A 15,751-nucleotide genomic window follows, 5' to 3' on the forward strand; every position below is an offset into this window, starting at 1 on the left:
GTGTTTCCTTAATTGTAATAATTTAAACTACATACCAAGTATGATTTAATGGAAGCATATGCAGGAATGTAATAAAGACAGACAACCATATAAATGTGTTTATTATTACCTGAAATCTTTCAATTCCAAAGTAATATGTTTCCAGAGTCTCTGTCAATTTTACAGTGTGACAATATTAACACACACTTAACATTTATCACAACAGCGTAATGTAACACTGTGCTGAAGGTTCTTAGAGATTACACCGATTAAAGATGACATTCTAATGCAATACATGCAAATGCATATATAATGCAATGTAATGAATGTAAATGCATATTCTGAAACTTAATCTTCTGGAAAGCCCCAGAAATTCAGGGGACTTTCCCATGAATAAAGTAAATATTTCCTTTCCCATCCTATAATAAGAGGGGGCAACTGTCAGTATTTAAAGTTTTTTTATTTGGTCACCTAAAATGTTAAACTAGATATCTGAATTTCACCATCCATTAGTTTTGTTCCTGTAACAACAAAAAAAAAGATAAAAGAAAAAAAGCCTGAGGTTTGAACACTGTAGGTCGCCTCTGCAAAACACTGCAGATTGGAAAGGGCAAGATGTTGAAATCCCAAAGTGATACAGACCATACTTGTTTTGACATCATTCTGCTGTTTCAGAGAACTATCAAATCAGTTAAGAAATTCAGAGTAAGCATGGAGTTTTAGGTATTAGCAGCAGCACAGTTAAACCTGACAAGACAATTTTAGGCAGAGTTTGTTCCTGTGCTGAGGTTTTGTCTGTTGGCGAGAAGGGACAGCTGCGCTGCTAATGTTTCTAACCCACTTCTGAATGTCAGTGGGTAAAGGATTAACGTATAAAAAATGCCACTTCACGTATTTACGCTGCAAGCTTTATAGGCATAAATTATTAAAACAAATCCTGTTCATTCCCTTTGATGCTTGGAACGTACATGGTATTTCTAGAGTTTATATAACTCGGTAAACACTACAAAGTCTTGGTTTAAAAATACACAACACTTTTAAGGAGTTCAGAAAGAAAACACAACAAAATGAGTGTTTCGGACCAATGCTTTCACTGTTTTATTAATAGTTTATCATTAGAACTGGTTATCTGAAAGTAAGATAGACTGAATTATTTACACAAAGCTGGTAATTACCAGATATAAAGCCAAATGTCTGAAATAAATTCAAAACAATCTATCTGCAGAAGCAACATGCTTTTTGTTATGATTTAATAGCTTTGTTTCTTTCTTAATAGGCAGTATAGGCTATTTTTTGCTTCAATGCTCTCAAGTAAGTGAAAACTTCTGAAATCCTTCCACAGTTGCAGTGCTACAGTTGAATATGCCCAGGTATGCATAAAAAACCCAGCACTTCCTTACAAACCTTGCCCTAGTCCAACTTCTGAATGCATCTTATTCACAAAATTTATTGCAACATTAAAACCAAAAGATTTGGGGCTTAAGCCACAGCTCAGACTCGGAAATACTTTCAATCCTAAAATTGCTCTCGCTTTAGTAGTTATATTGAAGCCATCGTTGCTTGGTCAATTAGCACTAGTCTTGAAGCAATAGCAGACACATTCTTTTGCTTGATGTACCAAAATTAAATCTCTGACCCACCCTCTTCCTAAAAAACAACTGAAACTGAACAGCAACCAAATTTTGTAGTAAAATAATTTTGAGTAATGTTATCAACTGAGTGGATTCTGGTTTATTTCTCATGTACTTTTTAAAAATTTGCCTGGACAAGTCAGGAATGCTTCTTAAATGAGAAGTGTCTCTCATATGCCTGCCAGACAGATCTACTCTGTTAAAGTACCATCTCCAGAACTGAGAATAATTTACCTTGGTTCTCAAATACTTAACTGGAGTTTAAGACCTGTATTACCTGCGGGCAACACAGCTGTCTTGATGGAACAGAGATGTGACTTGCTGGTAATGCTGAAGGTCAGAACGATGACCCTGAGTAAGCAACGGGAGCCATCGATGAACCAGAAAGGGCCAGAGAAAGAAACACTCTGCGTTTTGCATCAGTTTGTTGCACGCAAAAGAAAATATCTGTTTTGCTTTCTGCCTTACAAGCCCTTCTGCTGGCAGCACTGCCAGCTCAGGCTCTGCGTCCCTACTGATTCTTTCTTATTTACACCTTTACAGCTGAGCTGTCTGGGACTGGGCAACCAATTTGCACTACAGACAGACCAGAAAATGCAATTAATTTTATCCTGGATCAGTTCTCCAATTCAGTTCACGTCATCGCCTCACAAACAGCTGCATTGGTGCTACTTGCACAGGGGCAGGAACACGGAAGGTGGAGCAGAGTCTACTCTGCCGCAGCCAGGCCTGCCAATGAAAGCAATGCGGACCAAGTCATGGGTGTAAGTGTCATAAGACTGTGGTTAAGTCAACAAAGACGCTGAAGAAAAGAAAACATCTATATTCTGTAATTTTATTATTATTGCTTTACCGATGACTCTGCTTAAGAGTGGGAGGCTGGAAACAGGACGATTATTTTTTATGTAGTCAACATTAGCTTTCTGAGGATGGAGCAGAGAGATGTATTTTCCAAACAGCCACATCACTGAGAAAGCAGTTGTTTTCCAGCAGGTAGCATACTTCTTTCTCGACCCAGCGCAGGTGTGCTGGTTATACACTCCACATTAACCTCATGCTACAACTTGCATGCTAGTAGTTTCAGCCACAATTATTATTTTAAAATCAGGAAGAAAGGACAAGACATCTAGCACTTTGTACAAACAGAGGCCTTGGGGAAACTGACAGGATTGCCACCCAGGTGTTGGGCCTGCACCCCTTCTGAAGCTTCATCTTTCAACTTGGGCTCCGTTAAAGAAATGCTATACGTAATTCTCCCCATCTGACTGGGCTCCTCAAAAAGGAGGTGACCCAAGAGTTACACTGATCAAACCTTATGAGAAGACTGAAACCTGCCTCTGATGAGGACTACCTAGTTCAACCACACAGGTGTCACCAGGCATTCGGAAGAGGGAAACTCTCCTTTTTTTTTCTTTTCCCCTTCAACTGAGATACTTACTGTGTCCTAGCTCTCCTGTCTGCAAAGGCAAACTGATGTGTCCCAGATAACCACAGACAGAGCCCTGCTCCTGCTTCTTTCACTCCAAACGTGCTGCACTTCCCCGAGATGGGTCTGCTGAGCCAGCTCTCTGCAGACGAAGGGAGAAAGTTGTGTCCTGTTCCTCCCCTACAGCCTCCACTGTGAATGTGCACTAGTGCTGCTGCCAACAGCACCTCAACCACCAACCAGTTCAGCTCACTCAGGCAGAAGAAAACTAACCTCACAAAAAGCACGGTTTTCTCCCGGGTTAGTGATTTGAACTGGCTCATTAGATTCTACAAACAATCAACACTCCAGCCAATGTAAGGGATGGGTGAGCACCACACAGCCAGGAGGAGAGAAGGAAGGAGTAAGATGTCTGTCTCTTGAGGGCCACATACAGTTCAGTTCTATCAGCTCAGATGAAACGACAGCAACAGACTTCTGTTGGTATTATGCTGTGACAATAGTACACGCTGCACTTTTCATATCTTCCCTCCCTTGGTATGGCCCAAAATTTTCTTATCAGCAGAAAAAATTTGGATGACTTTCATGAAAAGGGGCAGAGGTCCTACTTCTATAGTAATGACCTAGGCTTTTTTTTCAAGCTCTCTACAATCCACAAAGGCACGAATCTACAAACCCTGCTCATACTGCACATCACTTGGAGGAAGGCACAGGTACCAGCAGAGTTTGAGGCTGGGCCAGCTACACAGAGCCAGAGGAAGAGCCATCGGAAAATAATGCTTTCAATCCATTATTCCACGGGGTTTAAAGGTTAAGCTAGATGAGATTTTACATTCAAGCCCCAGGAAAGGTGCAAGGGAAAGCAAAATCCAATTGATATGTGAATAGTAGCAGAAAATGAGAGACGACTTAGGGTAGAGTCTATCAGAAAAATGCACATAATGTTAAAATCAAAACGTCACAGGAGGTCGTCGAGTTGCTGGAGAGATGATTAAGAACGTTGCAGCAAGGAGCTGCGGAGAATGGTGACAGGAGGTTAAAAGTCAGAACATAGCATGTTAGAACAAGACAGAGGAAGTGAAGATAATAGTAATTAAAAAACACACACACAAAAGTTTTGTTTAAGCCAAGTAAATAAATAGCACAACAAACAGTACGTATACATGATATTAAAGTTTGGGAACAGATGCTGCTCATATTCATATGCTCCTATTTAGCACATGTAAAAACTTAAACCAAGCTAAACGATCCAGTGCTGCAGCAAGAACCACAATGAGATCCATGCCATCCAGCTTGGTTATAACACAGCAATAATTTACAGATTTTCATGTAGGCTGCATTTTCTCATTTAGCAGCGCTGCTGTTTGAGCTGCCCTTATCTTCCTGCTCATTCCAGCCCCATCGCTTCCCCTGTCTATACTGGTACAGCTACTGTGTGGAGAAGACATGAACAAGTCACCAGACATGGAAGTTGCTTCAGCCAATATTACTGTCAAAAACATATATGGAACTATGGTTTCAGTCTGTCAGGAAGTAGATAAACTTGATCAATTCCTGGATTACTAAGGCTACTGGTTTTGGTGGGTTTTGTTTCAGTCTGCTCAAGAAAAGAACCTGCTCTAAGTTTAGAAAGCTAATTGAAAAAAATTCTGCTGGAAGAAGAAAATACAACCTAGCTTTACAATTCTTCCAAATTTGGGAAAAAAGTTTTGGTGATAACCTCACTGACCAAACAAGTTATCACTGGAACAACGCTTAAAGGATCAGAGATTTTTACATAATGTGAACTCTCCCATCCAAAAAGCATGAAAACATCAAGGATAGACATTTTTGTTTCAGTTTCCTGCATGAAAGTATCTTCAAAATAGTTCATTATCCAGGTTCCCGCAGCTTTGTCTAAACTAGGTAGTGTTGTCTTGTCTCAGAGAGCAATTGAAAAGTAATGAAATCCAGAACAGCCATTGGCAGGACCCTCCTATCTTTGGAATTATTTTTCCATCTTTCACCTAATGGGCTTGGTTTATGACAAACATCAAATCTCACAACACGCTAAGGAGAAAAACAGATATGCTTATTATCTTAACTGGTAAAAGAAACCCTGTACCTATGCGCTTTGCTCAAAATCATTGAGAGTATCTAACAAGCATCAGTGCTGCTTTAAAGTGGTGTGCATGTATATGTTTTATGTATATATAAAACACATATAAACATCCAAATAGGAACACACTTCCTCCAAATTCTTTACCCTCTCCCCTTTAAGTGGCTCTTCCACCACCTAGTTTTCTATTCTCTCCACTTGGCACAGGATACTCTAAATCCAGCATTGCCAGAAGAAAAAAAGAGCAGCAGCAGCATGAAATGAGAAAATCCTTGTCTATTTTCAAGAGCCTTTTTACCTAAAAGACCAACCAGATCCTGGCATATTTTCATCTCCTACAGAGCTGACAAGGCTCTTTTAGAAACATGGAAAAATGGAAGGTGTCGCATTTCTTCTCACTCACCTTTTTAATTGCAGTACAACCAAATGATCTAAAAGTTAAAATAGGTATCAGGGCCTTCACGCTGGGAGATGTACAAAGATCATTAACCGCTGATTGCTCAGGTTTTGATTATCACCATGAAACACAATTGCACAGATTGCAGATGAGGGAACATTAATTTTTTCAGAGAAAAATCATTGCCTTGTCATGAAACTTCAGCTGTATGCAGGTAGGGCACCAGAGAGCTTAAACTGAATTCAGCAGGGTTGTTTCTGCAGATGAGGATTGCTCTCATGTCCCCTGAAGCTAACTTCAGATTACAGGCACAAAACTAGCAGGGCCTTCTTGCTGCACAAAAGCCTTGAGAAGTGCAGCATGAGTAACTGATCTCCACTTGCTTCCAGAGATCCGAAAATAGAGGTGAAGTGTGAATATCCCGTTTGTTTCAAAAGGGTGTCAACAGAAATTCCTAGTCAGGGCCTTGTCTGCTATCAAAATCTGCACCTACAGAGCTGCAGCTGCACTTAGGCAAGAAGAGGCTGTTTGCTTCTTACTGCAGCAGAACAGCTACCTTCCAGAAAAAGATCAGCTACTACAGAATATTTTATATTTGACATCAGTACCAGCAATAGCTATGCTGGTGCAGGCTTCCAGGAAACAGACAGATTGATGACCTGACAGTCTAAATGAGATGTTTCTAAATTTCCTGTATCAGCAGACCCCTCTTTACTTTCACATGTATTTTTTTTCAGTCAGGGTAGCAGACACCCTTATCACCACGAGTATGGGAGGAAAAAATGTATATACTGGATTCAGATCATTTATTGTAGATCCATACACAAAGCTGAGAGTACTAATCTAAATACTGATGTTCTATCAGTGATATTAAAGCATTAAAAATTACTAAACTCCTATTTCCTACATGCAAATATTTCACATTAGGTCACCTGTAAGTGACGATTAGCAAATACACAACCACCTGTCTGCTCCCTTTTCCTCTGATCTGTGAAGATACAAAGCTGGTGAGGAAATGCAGAGATCTTTGTTTGAAAATACGAATCGGACAATCTTCTACTCTTTTATGAAATAAGATAAAATTAAATGTTGTGTTTCTAAAGCTACAAAAAAAACAAGCAAGGATTTACTGTCACATTTTTATATTTAAAATGAAGTAAATATTCCATCAAACCAAGAATGAATGAAATACACCAACTACGCCATTATCTTTAATCACTCTCAACAACTACATTGCTTACTGAAGTCCTCAGATGTCTATTAATCAATTACAACTTTAGAAACCTTCTTCTCATGTTGGTATTATTCAGAGTGAAGCGATGTAGAGAGCACCTTTGGCCTTGATTTCAAAAGAAGTGGTGGAAGTGACACAAAACAGAAATTCACATACACGGAGGGACACGCCTACATACATGTGAATCACAAATACCCATCTTGATTAAAAACTTCAGCGACTTCACATTTTACTGTAACAATCCACATTTGCTGAAGCAAGCAGAGTCTCAAAATTCCTGTATTCTGAAAGTGTTTGGTGGTCACAATGGGACTAAACAGAGCTGGCTGATATTCCTAAGTAAGTCTCCAGCCCCTTATTTAAGAAATAGAAACCTTGTTTCTAACTCCAGGAAAAAAAAAGAATGAGAGGTGTTACTCCAGAAGCAGATTATGTGCAGGCATTTCAATACTTAAGAAGGAGAGGAAAACAAACAAACAAAAGATCTAACCTTTTTTTCAGAAAGAAAAGTCGTATGACCTATAATTTTTTTTAATCCTTGTATACATTTGAGAGGTGTAACGATGGTTGGTTAAAAGTTCTTTTAAGAAGATTGCCACATCACTTTTACTTATTACTGTAAACAAAAATGCAGATATCCAGGTTTTGAGAGTGGAAATGAAGTCCAAATAACGTCTTCTATTCTAGGCAACAAAATGGGAAAAAAAGCCCCACAGCTGCTGCAAGGCAAGGCTGGTGTAGGGTGGAAAAGGCAGCTGAGCTGACATTTGCTATTAAAGCAGGGAGAGAGGTCAAATCCTGCTGGTCGTGCAGCACCTAAGAGTCTGTGGAAAAATTGGCTAAAGCAAATCCTGAACAGAGATTTACCAGCCGCGGCCAGGCTCAAGTTCACTCTTGGGTTAAAAATACTGATAGGAAAGGAATAAGACAGCAAAAAGGAACCGTATGTCTGTTACGTGATCTGCGCACCGGGCTCTAAGCTGTTCCCTGCGCGGTGTCCCCGGAGCGCGGTGTTGGGTGACCGAGCACCACGGCCCCTGTCACAGCCGCCTCGCACGGCCGTGCCCCGCGCTGCAAATAGAAGTAAACCACCAGACCAAGCGCTGGCCCGAGCTTCTGTGCACAGATTTTATTAAAAAACTCCTCGTTACAGCTCCTAGGAGCACCCCAAGCACTCGTTTCCATCACGGCGAAGAGTTGGTTTATTTATTTATACAGCGCACCCGGGTCACCGGGGAAGCGAAACTCCGCGGGCGCGGGGGCCGCGGCGGCCCCGCAGGAGGGCTGCCCGCCCGCCCCGCTCCCCGGAGCCCCGCAGCCGGGGGCCGCCGCCGAGCGGGGCGGGCAGCGCCGGGGTGAGGCGGAGGGGCGGCGGGGAAGCGGCCCGAAGCGCAGCCGGAGGGGCGGGGAGGGGGCGCCCCGCCGCTGAGGGGGCGCGGGTGGGTGCGCGGCCGCCGCTCCCCCCCTCGTCGTCTTCCTCCGCCGCCTCCTCCTGGGGCCGGGGGGCGCGATCCCCCTTCCCCGCCGCGGTGAGCGCCGCCGCTGGCTGCCGCCAGAGTCGCCGCCGCCCGGCCGTGGCGGCCGCCGCCGGGGCCGGCTCCCATCCGCCATTATCCTTTGTTCGCGGCGCGGCGGCGGCGGGGATGTTGCAGGGCTCGGCTCCATCTTTAAAGCGGGCGCCCCTCCCGCGGGCGGTGCAAGGCCGGGCCCCCGCGTCCTGCCGCCCGGCGGCTCCCCTGGTCCCCGCCGGGCTCCATTTCCTTCCCTCCCCCCCGCCCCTGTTTGCTGGGCGCCTTCCTCCTCTTACCGGTTACCAGGCTGCTCCGTCACTGCTTTCGTTCGCGCCTAGGATCTCGCCGCAGTTTTATTCTCTCCCCCACGTAACACACCGCGTCAAACTACACCTCCGCCGCGTCACTCACACACACAGGCGCTCCCAGCCCGGCGACAGGCAGGCAGCGGCCGACTGAGGAGCGCCAGCCAGGGAGCAAGCGCCGAGCGCGCCGCGGCCCGCACGGAAATCGCCGAGCGCTCACGGAAAACACCGAGCGCCCAGCAGGCGGCGGGAACGGCCGAGCGCGCCGCCGGCTCTTGCGGAAAGAGCCGAGCGGCCGCGGAAACGAACGAAGCGCCCCGCTGGGTGGGCGGAAGGAGCCGAGCGGCCGCGGGAAGGCGCGAACGGCGCTTCCGCCCGGGAAGCTCCGAACGGGGCTGCGGGGGCGGGTGAGGGCGCGCACCCCACACCCGTTCCCGCCGAGCGCGGGATGGGGGGCGAGGAGGCCGGAAAGCCCCGAGCGCTCACGGAAACGGCCGAGCCGCCCCCGAGCGCCGGGTCCGCGGAGGACGCCGCGTCCCCCGAGTTCACCAAGCAGGTCCCCACGTACACACCGGCACCCCGGGGAAGCTGCTGACCCCGGCCCCGCAAGCTCCACCGCCCGCCCCGGGGTGCTCTGCTGACCCCTTTCCTCAGGCACCCGGTTGTCAGCTCATGACCCAACAGCCCCTTGTCTTCACTAGCACGACCACAGTGCAGCCATGCTGGCGCTCCTTGGTGCCTCGCCGGCTGCCTGGAGTCCCCACCATCCATTTACTGCGTGGCGAAGCACTTGTGTCTGCCAGGTCGCTGCTCTAAACCTTCCTCTACCGCCTGTTTTTCATTCCGGGCTGTGACTCCCATCCCATTCCCCAAAACCAGGCACCAGTGACGGCTGCTCCATCCTGACACGAATATCCCCATGAAATCCCCCAGCCCCGAGCAACCAGCCTCCACCCAAGCTGTAAATTCGTGATTTTCAGAGCAGCGGTGGCCAAGGCAGCAGTTTGCACCCATGGCACCAGTCCTGTGCTTCAGCTCAGCGTGGAGAGACATCGTGACAGGGCAGGGCAATTGAAGAGAAGCTGCTAAATTAATGTATACTGTGATAAAGTTACAAAAGACGTACCCATCATTAACCAAATGACAGGATAAATGCTTTCTGACAGAAGACTAAGTAATACATTGTTTAGAAGCAGAGTGCTTAGTTTATATTTAACTAATAATTAATAGATGTAAGAAACTAACCAACTATAATATCAAATATTTCTTAGTATTGATGTATTGCATGTCAAGATTTTAAAAAATTGTAATGCATGTGTAATAATTACGGGAATATAAGCAACGCAAGAGCATCCAGTCTTTGGAGCGCTTATGGAGGATGATCCCCAGTGTTCCCCAGTGCTGATAGAATAAAGAATGCCGCTTAACAGTATAATTGACTCTGCTGTTAAGTTTATTTCTCTGTTTCAATGGGATATGGGTTTTGTCTCATTGGAGAAGAGGAGCAGCCACGTTCTGTGGCCCTCAACCTCATCTGCAGCGGCAGCGTGGTGTCTGTCGCTGGGGGTTTTAAATACTGGACAAGTGAACCTTTTCTAGGTAAGGTTTTGTGAGGAGTTGATGCCACCATGGAGCAGAGAACGGGCGGGCAGTGCTCCAGCTGGGTGAGTCCAGCCCCATCTTGTACGGTTCTCAAACACAGCGAACGCAGCTGAGCGTTCACCTTGAAGAATTAACTTCTCGAACTACAACCAGATAAAAGCCACACATAGCCTTGAATAACGTCATTTTGCAAATCCTCAAGATGGCACTACATAACAAGATTTGAAGCTCCAAATCCGGTTCGTTTTTGCAGCCAGCCTGGTACAGCCACCCAGTGAGACACCGCTGGGAGGCCAGAACTGCTGCAGGCACCACATCGGATTACACCGGTGTGTGGTTCCAGTTAGTTTTGCTCTTATCAAGTCTTGTTTTCTCGAGAAAGTTGAACTGATTTTACTTAGGCTGAGTTTCATTTAGTGCCGTCAAAAGTTACAAGAGATGGTACAGAGAGCGATTCCCCTGTGCCTTTGGCTCATGCCCGGCCCTATCTGCAGTGTACAGCTGGCATCATTTTTGGAAGTTATTTTCAAGTCTGCTAAAACTCCTGCATTTCAAGGAGCGGTTCTGATATCAAAGTTCTGACATCTCACGCACAACTGCTGGGAAACCTTCTGATGGCCGTTTTAAACTTTTCTCCTTCCCTTACAGGTTTTCTAGGGTTTTTTTTTGCCTCTTACCAGGTCTGAGCAAGACGGGGACACTAGGCAAAACTGAAGCTTTCTTGGGAGTGGGAGTGAAAGTCTGAGCTGCAAAACCCCCTTCCCTCACTAATATCTATGCCCGAGTTCCTGTCACCCTTGCCTCTTGGGGAATCTGTAGAAAATCGGACAATAATGATGTGCCAATTACCCACAAAGTCCAACAGGGAGAAGTTGACTTGGGGAGTGAACTGGAATGCTCAGCAGTTTTTTCTTTCATCAGCGAAAGGTTGCTTGATGATGAGTGAAACACAGCAAGATTAATTACTTTTCTTACAATTAAGTTTCAGAGGCTGATTCATTAGCTTTGCAGCTTCCAGGCTGGTTACCCTGGGCGGTGAACTCCTTGCATACAGCACTGCAGGTTGATTGCCTGTTGACAGGGTTCATAGAGGCTAACGGGTGACATTTAGATCAAGAAAGGTTTGCACTTCGTGCATATGTTGCAATCTGGAGCCGTCGACACTGCTGGCACTGGTAGCATGTGAGATAATATTTATTGTGGGAACACAGATACACATGCATTTTCAGAACTCAGTCTACACACCACTGTAAAGAGAGTGACACAAAGGTACTTTTTACCGGCCACAGCCACCTCTGGGAATGATTTATAACGAAATAATATTTCAGCATCAAATACTTGCTGACAAATTTCTAGAGGACCGGTGTGGTCTTACAAGCGCAGGGGCAGAGACAGGGTGTTTTGTACAAGTGTGACATTAAACAAGTATTGCTGGGGAGCAAAGAAAGCAGGGCATGCTCTGGGGCTTCGCAGCTACATTCACTAATGGGTATTTTCCCAAGGAAAGGGGGAAAAGTGGAGACAAAGCACCAAACTGATGAGGACTTTCTGAGGAGAAGATGAAGCTAATAAAAAGGCGTTATTGTGAAACCCCATGACAAAGGCATGTCAGTCTTCCATTCCGGTGTCTGCTTCAGAGATGGATGGAGACTCAACTTCAAACTCCCATACAGAGCAGTTTTCTATCATGTCACAGCCTCTCAGGACCAGTGAAAACTGCTTACTCATCAGGATAAGGACAAAACCCTACAGGTTCAGTATCTGCCACAGAGAACAAGATTCACCGGACTCCTTGAGCACTTTATTAGAGAAGCAGGTCTAAATTCACAGTTAACTCAGAACAAAGTAACCAAAAATAGAGATGGTTTTTCAACATCATCCCACTTAAAGCTAATGAACTGCAGCTCAGGTCTGCCCTCACTGCTCTTGGACATTCATCATTGCTAAAAGTAATAAATCTTCCTAGCCAAATACAGGCTTTACAAGCAGTCAGGTTGCATGCTCAATTAGCCCAAGGAAATTGGCCACTTTGCTTAACCCCTGCCATTTGAAATATGGAGCCCCGCTACCGCACCATCCTGCCGGAGCAGGATCACGTTTCTTCCACTGATGGAGCAGCCAGGGAGGGGAAATCCTCCCTCCTGAGCCGGGGACACAGCCGTTCCCTGCCGTGTGTGTGGAGCAGAGGAGCTTTCTCCATCTCACACACTGCCGCAGCAGGATTTGACTTCTTTGGCCGGCATAAGAATCAATTTCTGAGCCCCAAATGCTTTTGGTTACATTCACTGCTAAATTCATTCAGCATATATAACATACATTCATTTCTGAATGCTCAAATATCATCCCCTCAGAGGCAGAGAGGAAGTTTCGAGGGCAGGAGGGCAGGAACAGAGGAGTGCGAGCAGCTTTTCGATGCTTTGACAATGTGCTGTGTTTTCTAAGTACAGCCAGTAAAATACATCTTCTGGCTCCCTGAGCACACTGCAGCAAGCCCAGCCGAGCCCACCGTCTGAGCATACTAGGGAGAGGTCTATGCTTTTCCTTCACTTCATTAAAAACGCCTCTTGAAAGTCGTTGCTTTCTTGCCACTATAGCCTCACTTTTATTTGTCTTCCTCATTAAGCTGAATTTCTTCTCACTTTGCTTGTCCCCTGATTAATCCCTGCTTAACCATTTCTGGTTTTGGTTACTTTCTTCTGAGTTAACTGTGAATTTACGCCACATGCTGTGAATTTAGACCAGATTCTTCACACAGCTACTTCTCCTTGCAGAGGTATCCGGGCTCACATAGTCCCAGTGACTTCTGGGGGCCCCACTCTTTACCCAAAGCTAAATGATTAATTGTGTTCCTGCTAAACCCCCTTCCTGCAGAGTCCCTCCTTTGCCCCTATCTCGGTCCCCTCCATGACTTAGCAAGGTGTGACTTTGCCTCGGCACTATGGTGCAAGCTCAGGCACAGCCTTTTGGTCTCTCTCCTCCTCCGTGCTGCTGTCCCTGCCTTGGGAGCAACAGATGACGGCGCTGCAGAAACTCGGTTATTGTTCGTTTTCCATCTTATGGCAAGTCCCTCGTGCGCCAGATGTCAGCAAAACTGCTTTGGGCTGAACCTCTAAAGGTCACATAAGCTCTGAAGAGCACCTTATGTTTTCACCTGACAGACTGTCACACAGAAGGAAGAACTAAAATTAATTGCTGACCATGGCTTAGGCATGCTATAAACACCTGTTTATGCTCCAAATAATGGTGACCTTTTTCTTGCCTATTTAAGCCCTTTTATCACATACTTCAAAGCTTGTGGGTGCCACATACTCAAAAACTATTCTGTTGCTTTAAGAGCTAGGAAAAAGGATGAAAAAAAAAGTGCACTCATTAAAGCACTCATTAAAGTACCAGACATGACAAATGTAATACAAATGGGACACTGACCTGGGCACTGTGGGTGCAGGGAGCATTTCAGACAGCTTTAACCCAGGCAGTAGCATAGTTGTAGCTGCAGAAGCCCGATTACAAACTGCAATACACGCCTCAAAAAGTAAATCTTGCATCCATCAGTCCAGGGCCAACGTTTATCTCCCTTGTTTGAAGCTATGTCCACAGTCCCTGCTTTGATTGCCATGAGGATGCTCCCACACTGAAGAAGAGCAATGACTTCTTCCAACAGCCACACAGCAAAAGCTTTGGGCAACAGCAGCAGGGTGGCAAAGCTCTGTATTTGCCATCCTCCCTTGCTGCAGAATAATAAGGTGATAAACAAAAATGTGGAAGGCAGCGCCGAAGAAAAGGTGTGTTTGCTGTCCCGGTGTGCATATACTGCTAACACGATGGGGAAAACTGAGCTGCACAGAGATGTGATGGATCACAAGGTGAGGGAGCTACCCTGCCACCAAGGGACCAGGTACTTGGGATGGGGACAGGTCAGCAGCCGGGATCCTGCGTGACACGAAGCAACTGCTGGGATGAAGCAACATCAGCCCTATGCTTGAGGAAGGAGTTCAGGCTTCCCAGTAACCGGCCAGTTGGAGAACTTTTCCAATCAAATGGGAATGGGATTTCATCTGCTGCACACGGAGGAAAGAGCTGTTGGAAGTACAGTGGAAGTCAAAGCTGAAATGAAAACCAAATCAAACTCAGTAACTGCTGTCAGAGTGAAATGGGGAGGAGAAGGGGAAATTGTTAGGGAACAGTTCTTGGAAATGCCCTCAGCTTGGCCACGAGTGCCCACATTTTAGCTTAAAGGCAGCTGCTGGGGGGTGGTATATTCCAAATTGCTCTGCTGGAAAATACCCCATTTCTGTCATCATAACCTGCTGGTTTTGCATAATTTCCTGCTATATAGACTGACTTTCACACTTTGAAAAAATAAATCTTATGCCTCCTTAGCTGCTTTTCCTCCATGCAAGAAGCTAGCAAACGCTAATTTGTCGTATAATTTCAGTGGTGGCAGAAAGAGGAAAGCCTGCGTGTGGTGCTTGGTTTCAGGATCACCATCTCACTGTCTCGGTTTAAGAAATGTCTATGTATGTTCGACAACTCCAGCTTTTAGCATGTCCATTTATCGTAAAGTCAGGTTGCAGGAGCTGTAGGAGGGAAGCGGAGGTTGTTTGGAAGAGAAGAAACCGTGGAGACACTTAAAAAGTAGTGCAGGTCAATCTGGAGCAAAATGAGGGCAAAAAAGAGGGTGGGTGGAAGAGAGGAATGGTTACCATTAGCCTTCTTCAGTTTCCATCGCAGGCATGTGCTATCTATTGCTAATTTAGCTGCGTGAGAGAGCCACAATTTCTTTAAAACATGCCAGGACTCCGGTCTGTCTCTCAGCCTGTAATATCCAAACAACAAATTGGGTCCCAGCTGGGCTGTGTTTATCAGCTTAAAAAGAACTGATTTTCTCTTCCACTGAGAGTTGTCTGACAAGAAGAACTGAGATCAATGCTCTCTCTCAAGCTCCCTGCAAATGGGCAATTTCAACTATTTGGTTGGCCAGGTACTGATTTTGGCTCTGCAGGCTTTGACTGTGCCCTGTGACTGGTGGCACATCCCCATTGTCCGTTCCTGTCCCTGTTGTCCATTCCTGTCCCCGTTGTCCATCCCTGTCCCCATTGTCCATCCTCACCCCATTATCCGTCCCACCGGCAGCATCTGTCATCACCTTTTACCCACCACTGCCATCTTCTGTACAACTAATTACGCTTTGACTCCTCTGTCCGGATGCACCGGCCTAAGTGAAAATGACTCTAAGCTGATTTGAATCGCATGTAAACAGGCAAGCAGGAAGCCTTGGTTCAAATAACTAGGCTTAACCTTTTTTTTGGTGCTTATTCTTGCCTAATGTCTTTCAGGTCGATTTTCATGGACTGCTAACTATTAAAGCACGTTGATTTGTACAATACTTCCACTAGCCTTGCTATTCTGTATAGGTAAGAATGAGATACTGTATCTAATCATGAGTATTTATTTATCCAATTATATAACATATTTACTTGTGTGGCTATATAGCATACAATTTAATTTGTTCTATGAAAATAGTGAGTCTTCCTTACTAGATTTGTGTCAAACCATCTGAGCATAAAT

At 45.4% G+C, this 15,751-nt stretch overlaps 1 protein-coding gene across 2 annotated transcripts in view; it reads right to left on the reverse strand.

Moving 5' to 3' along the window:
* CREB1 (cAMP responsive element binding protein 1) overlaps positions 1–8,807 on the reverse strand; it is a 34,407-nt gene extending 25,600 nt beyond the window's left edge. Inside the window, exon 1 of one of the 2 annotated variants that reach the window (XM_065069409.1) lies at positions 8,573–8,807. The gene's annotated coding sequence lies outside the window, so the exon portion shown is untranslated. The remainder of the gene's footprint in view (positions 1–8,572) is intronic. The other variant, XM_065069410.1, reaches the window with a different exon arrangement.
* Positions 8,808–15,751: the final 6,944 nt, after the last annotated feature.

Source organism: Columba livia, chromosome 7, assembly GCF_036013475.1.
Source record: "Columba livia isolate bColLiv1 breed racing homer chromosome 7, bColLiv1.pat.W.v2, whole genome shotgun sequence".
NCBI lineage: Eukaryota > Metazoa > Chordata > Aves > Columbiformes > Columbidae > Columba > Columba livia.